This window comes from Sturnira hondurensis, unplaced genomic scaffold (genome assembly GCF_014824575.4).
Source record: "Sturnira hondurensis isolate 20B ecotype Veracruz unplaced genomic scaffold, ASM1482457v3 Scaffold0014384, whole genome shotgun sequence".
Lineage (NCBI taxonomy): Eukaryota > Metazoa > Chordata > Mammalia > Chiroptera > Phyllostomidae > Sturnira > Sturnira hondurensis.
The window spans coordinates 22,440,345-22,446,737 of record NW_028087015.1 but is presented as its reverse complement, the minus strand read 5'-3'; the positions used below and the strand labels follow the sequence as shown (position 1 = coordinate 22,446,737).

Genomic DNA, 6,393 nt, shown 5'->3' with positions numbered 1-6,393 from the left:
TGTGGAATATAAAATGTAGTCTAATGTAGTAGTTAAAAATGTGGATTCTGGATTTAGCTAAATCTGCCTATAAATCTTCTCTCTATAATTACTAGTCCTGGGACATTGGGAAAGTGTCATTGATTTTCTGTGCTTTAATTTATCAATAAATAGCATAATATTTCTTATTTCATGCATATTTTTAAATATGTAAGCAGGAAGTGTTTGTGCAAAGTCAGTGGGGTAAAATAAGTACAAAGGACATAATAAGCTCTATTAATACATGCTGGCCAATATTTTTGTAGTGATTGATAAGGGATTTCAAAAATAAAGTATCTTTTCATTGTATAAATTTAGCTATTTTATGCATTGTAGAGATTACTCCACATAAAATTTATGCATAAAATTTATGCATAAATTTTATGTTATATTAAACTAAATTCTGTGTATATAGTACTCAAGGAGATGAAAGAAACCGAACAAAATTCGTTATAAACATTGACTCAAAATGCCTATGTTCCTGTAAAAAGAGAAAACAGGCACACACATAGATATGCATAAAGGAAAGACAATGTGCAGACACAGAGAATGTCGTCTGCAATCAAAGAATGCCTGAGGCCACCAGGAGTTAGCAGAGAGGCATGGAACAAATCTCCTTCCGGGCGCCTAGAACCACTCAACACTTGTAGCCCCGAATTCAGATTTCTTTCCTCCAGAACTGAAAAGCGATACATTTCTGTTACTTTAGCTACCCAGTTTACGGTACTTTGTTTCAGTAGCCTCAGGAACCTAATACAATGGCAAGCTGATTTATCAAGAGAACCCTGTGAGGAAAGATGGTCATTTCAATAAATGGTGTTAGAAACCTTATGGGAAATGGGAAAAACTTATATCATGCTTACCTCATATAGTAAATAAAATTAATAAAAGTGGTAATATATACAAACGTTAATGGCAAAGCTATAGAGGTTGTAGAATTATTAAGAATTCAATAGTGTCTGAGAATTGAAAGCAACACACAAGAGGGAACCCCCAGAACATGGCAGTTATCTATAAAAATTGTGTATTTATTCTCACATATTTGAACTTCAGTCACCTTCAAGGTACTCTCTATTTCATGCAACACTTACTGAGAATTTTTTCTACTGCTCAAAACTATTTTTCACTTGCAGATTTTGATGCCTTTTAGTGATTTTTTCACCTTTCCACATCATTAAAAGGTTTCCTTTTGAGGACGTTTTTCACCTGGGGAAACCCAAGTCTCTTGGGGTGAGACTGGGTGAATAGGGAGGGGGCGCACAGAGGTCATGTTGTTTTTTGGTCAAAAATTGCTGAACACTCAGCACAGTGTAGGCAGGTAGAGGTCATAAATCACCCGTCATGAAATGGGCAAAGAAGATGAAAGAGTCTTCAAAAAAAATTCACCGAAGCCAAAGGTAGCCTTGCACAACACAGCCAGCTGTCACACTGATACAGTTGTGTTCCTAGGACACTCACCTACTTGGGGTAGCCTGTGTTACAAGGAGCCTGGCCTCCAGAAGATAATTCTTTTTTTCTTTTCTTGCCCCTCCTTTCATATTTTTCTGTCTGTGCTAAGTGACTCTGGTCTAGGCAATGAAAATGAAGAGGAGACCAAGGAGGAGGAGGAGAAGGTGGATGAGGAGAAGAAACAAGCAGACTAATATAAAGTGAGCTAGCTGTTTATTCCAGGAAATATTAGCTGTTGGAAGATAAATCTGTGAATCAACTAAACTAGATTACTTTTCTGGATTTGCAATTTGCTCGCCAAAGTTCACTTTAAAACCTCATCTTAGGCCCTCGCTGGTGTAGCTCAGTGGATTGAGCGCGGGCCTGTGAATTAGATGATCGAGGTTCAATTCCCAGTCAGGGTACATGCCTAGGTTGCAGGCCAGTTCACAGCAGGGGATGCATGAGAGGCAACCGTACATTGATATTTCTCTCCCTCTCTCTTTCCTTTCCCCTCTAAAAGATAAATAAAATTAAATTTAAAAATCTTTAAGAAAACCCCCTCATCTTATTGTGCCTAACCAGTCCAAAGTATTCATGTCATAAAGTGGCTGTTCCCATCCAGTTTCTTCATTTTAGTGAGGCCCTAAAAATTCCTAAGTATCCTCCCCCAAACCCTCCCAAGTCAAAACAACACCAAAATCTGTAAAGGGCTTTAATTTAATGAACTCTAATAAATTAGCTTTGTTTCAACAAGTGGGTTCTTTGTTATTATCTAAAGAATTGACATTTGATATTTCTCATAGCTGTTTTATCAGAAGCCCTGGCCCCAAAGCAACACAATCACTAAATTTAAGTGCGAATCTCAATTTAATCTTACTGCAGGGAAAAATAAGAATCCAAAAATTTTGGTGGATCTGGGGGACATTTAAATATCATCTGGATATTAAATGGCAATATAATTTTTTTATTTTATAGGCATTATATGTGATTTGTAAATTATATGAGTGCTTATTATCTTAGGATATACTAGAGTAGATTTTGTCAAAAATGATATATAGATAAATAAAAAGGGTTAAGTGTACAAAGAAAATGATATATATTTTAAAATCTAGAGGATTTTATAAAATTCTAGAGGATATTTACATGCTCATTATAGTAGTTTGCAAGCTTTATTTGAAACTTCATTAAAAGATATGAAATGGAATTTCATATTTACAGGAACACATACATACTTGATTCATTGCCTTCTGGTCATTAATACTGTCTCCATGATGGTTATTCTGAGATTCTAGATGTGTACCAAAAATCTTGAATTTTGTCATTTCAAGTTGAGTATATGAAGTATGTATTTGTAATACCCCACCAAAGAGTTTTTCCAATTTAGTGAAATCCTCACACCCATAAATCAGAAGGTAAACATTTTATTTGAATGTCCTGCATTTTTGCCTGAATAGATAATTTAGGGAACATGCACATATGCATGTCTGTGTATACACACATGCATATATATAAATTCATGTATATTTACAATTAAGCATTAGTTCCTTCTAACTACTTCAACTTTTGTTGAAAAAAATAGGTATTTTAGAAGCTTTAACAGGCAGAGTTCCCTGCTGAAACGTTTCCTGAAACTCATAGATTACTCCCTCTGTGCTTCCAAGTAGTTATTAAAATTTGAATAGGACAAAAAATAATTTCCATCTGAATCTACAAAAAGGGATTCAACATCATAGCATTGGCATCTGGACTTTCCAGCAGGTGAATGGAAGGCCTCTGAGGACTGACAGCCCACTGACTTTATCTAACCCAAAATTACCATTCATGTCATCTCAAATTCCTCAGAAACCAGAAATCTGGTGTCACAAATGCTGAATGTGAAGTGTGTTCATACAAAGGCTGGTACCATATGTAGGATTAAGATAGAAATATAATTTTCTTTTAAGTCATGGATGGTAAAATGTCCAACAGTACTGACTTCTGTTGACATTAGTCAGGCTAAATAATGTTAGGAAAATAATCATGACTTTGGCTTATATTTTAAATGCAACATGATGTTAGCATACATTTATCATGAGTAGGTAAATTTATGTAGAGTTTTATATAAATGCACATATATAAGTATATACAAATGTATGTGTGTATGTATAACATTTATATTTACATAAACAAATGTTTGTGTAGATATATGTAAATTATACATGACATAGCTAGTTGATATATATGTATATATATAAACATACCTATATGAATAAAACAACCCCCAAAGACAAGGAAATTTCTGAGTTCAAGTATCAGTAATGCTTGTTTCATACTTTAAAAACTTTGAGGACGCCATTACTCATCAAACATTTACCAAGGCTGCCTCTTTGTTAGAATTATAATTTTAGAATGGAGACATTTTCAGACTGAGTACTTTTCATCTTAGAGACTTACACATCTGCATTTCTAAAGGGGCTACAACTGAGAGTAAAAAAAAAGAAAATTAAGGAGGCTCCTGTGCATGATCAACACAAAATCAAGGGCGCACATAGAAGATGTCAGATCAGAAGTAAGAAACTATGTTCAGAAATACATTTGTTATCTAATGTTTCATAACAGATTTCAGAAAATGTAGCAGCAAAGAAACCATGTATATTTATTATCTCACAGTTTCTGAGGGTCAGCCACCCAAACACACCTTCCCTGGTCTATTGCTTCAAGGCCTCTCAGGAGGCTGCAATGAATGCTTTGTTTTGGCCAGGGTTATGTTCTCATTTGAGGCTCACCTGCTTCCAGGTTGATGGGCCTATTGTTCCAATTCAGCTCTTTGTGATTTGTAGACTTGAGGACTGCACCTTCTCGTGGGGCATCAGTTGCAGGCCATCCTCAAGCTGTTACCTGTCGGGACGGAGCAGCCTTCGGTTCCAGGTCAGTGGGTCTCCCCAACATGGAGGCTTGTTTGCTCAAAGCAGAAAGCCAAAAAGGCAACATAAAGAATCTGCTAAACAAGTTGTCATTTTTTATCCTAATTTAGCATAAACGTGGAAGTAGCCTCTCATTACACCAATTGTTTTGTTAGAAAAAAGTCAAAGACCTCACCCATGCTCAGGTGAAAGACACTGCTCTAGGACACAGAAATGCAGAGGACATTAAGGATCACTTCAGAGCCTACTCCCCAGAAGAGGTAAAAGAAAGCATTGGTACAAAGAATCTCCTGTGTTGGCACTTGTTGGAATCTGAATGTTATGAAGAGGAAGTAGAAGATAAGGAATACCAATCTCAGATGAGATCAGCAGAGCCAAACAGAATGAGTTAATTTGGGGGGAAAAGACATTTCCAGTATTAGCTAACTGATATGCATGGCATGGTACATTGTACAAAGAGACCACTAAAGTAGTACCTTATATTTAACAATTCTATTAACAAACCAAAGTTTATGTCAATAAGTCTAAATGTGTTAAGTGTTTTAAGACTAGTTGTTAAAATAAAATGCATGTTGCACCTTACTTATGTTAAGTATATTTCAAACCATTTATATTAGATTTTATAAGATTTAGAAAATATTCATAATATAACTACTTAGGAAATATTATTTCTCTTTCTTTAACAAATGAACCCTTTCAGATTGATTAAATATACTTGAGGATAATAGAGACCAAAGCATAGTGGCTAAATTGGATAATTATAAAATTAATATCATAAATACCAAATTATACTATTAATTCAAATACACATATAATTTTATAATATTAATGTGATGTTATGAAAAGTTGCTCAGGGGAAAAAAGACAAAACAAGAGATAATGACAAGGGTGATGGGGAAGAACAGGCAGGAAAATGTATACTCATAATGCTGCAATATAAATTTTTTTTAGTTGTCAAATGATCTTTTATTGATGTATTTTCCTTTGTAGTTCTTAACTAGCCAGGCATTCCACTGCACCACTGTGGATGTCATCTGTGATGTCATGAGGGTGGCGGCCATCTACATTGCACCCCACAGACTGGGCCGTCCCCAGGATCTCTTTAATGGTTCCAGAGAGTTCTCTAGCTATAGATCGGTGCCACATCTGTTGCGCAATGTTGACAATCTCATCAAAAGTGATATTTCCACTGTGCTTAATGTTTCTTTGCTTCTTTCTGTCTCGTGGTGGTTCTTTGAGTGCTTTCATGATCAGGGCAGAGGCAGAAGGCACGGCTTCAATCTGGGCCTGTCTGTTCTAAGTGGTCAGTTTCATTGTAATCCTCAGACTCTTCCAGTCACTGGTTGCTTTGGTGATGTCATCACCAACCTTTTTGGGAGACAGGCCCCGGGGGCTGATCTTGGGGGTCAGGACAAATGTAGTACCCACTTCCCCACTGGTGGCCCTCAGGTATATGACTTTGATCTCTTTGGGGTTGAACTTTTGGAAGCATGGTGGAGGTGGCTGGTATATGATGAACCTGGTTTGGGGACAACCAAAGAAAGTTGCACTTTTGCTTCCTCTGAGCTGAAAGCCAAAAGTATAATGTAAAAATTTTTATAATGTTTTTTACTGCATTTTTTCATTACCATTTACCCTCCTTATACCCCCTTACACTTGGACCAACTTCCTCCCCACTTTCTCAATTATCACACTGTTGTCTATGTTCATGAGTTCTTTTTCTCATTTACTTGATGTAAACTTTTTATAAAATCAGAAAAGCATGTTTTACTTATATTTGAATAAGAATTAATTTTAACAAAGCTTTAAGAAATACTTATTATTTCTGCCAAGTCTTTTTTCTATACCCTCCTGTGTCTCATTAAGATCTTATTAGTTAATAAGATTATCTAAGATTATTGTTTTATGACTAATAATAAGCAACTGTGCATTCTTAAGGGGACTTATGTTCTTCTTTTATGTTTCCTTGCCTACACCCTTTCTACTTAATTATTCATACATCATCATGTCTAAATATTCTCTAGTTCATTGTTTTACAAGT

At 35.6% G+C, this 6,393-nt stretch overlaps 1 pseudogene; it reads right to left on the bottom strand.

Moving 5' to 3' along the window:
• Positions 1 to 5,345: 5,345 nt before the first annotated feature.
• LOC118998850 (60S ribosomal protein L12-like) lies at positions 5,346 to 5,922 on the bottom strand (annotated as a pseudogene).
• Positions 5,923 to 6,393: the final 471 nt, after the last annotated feature.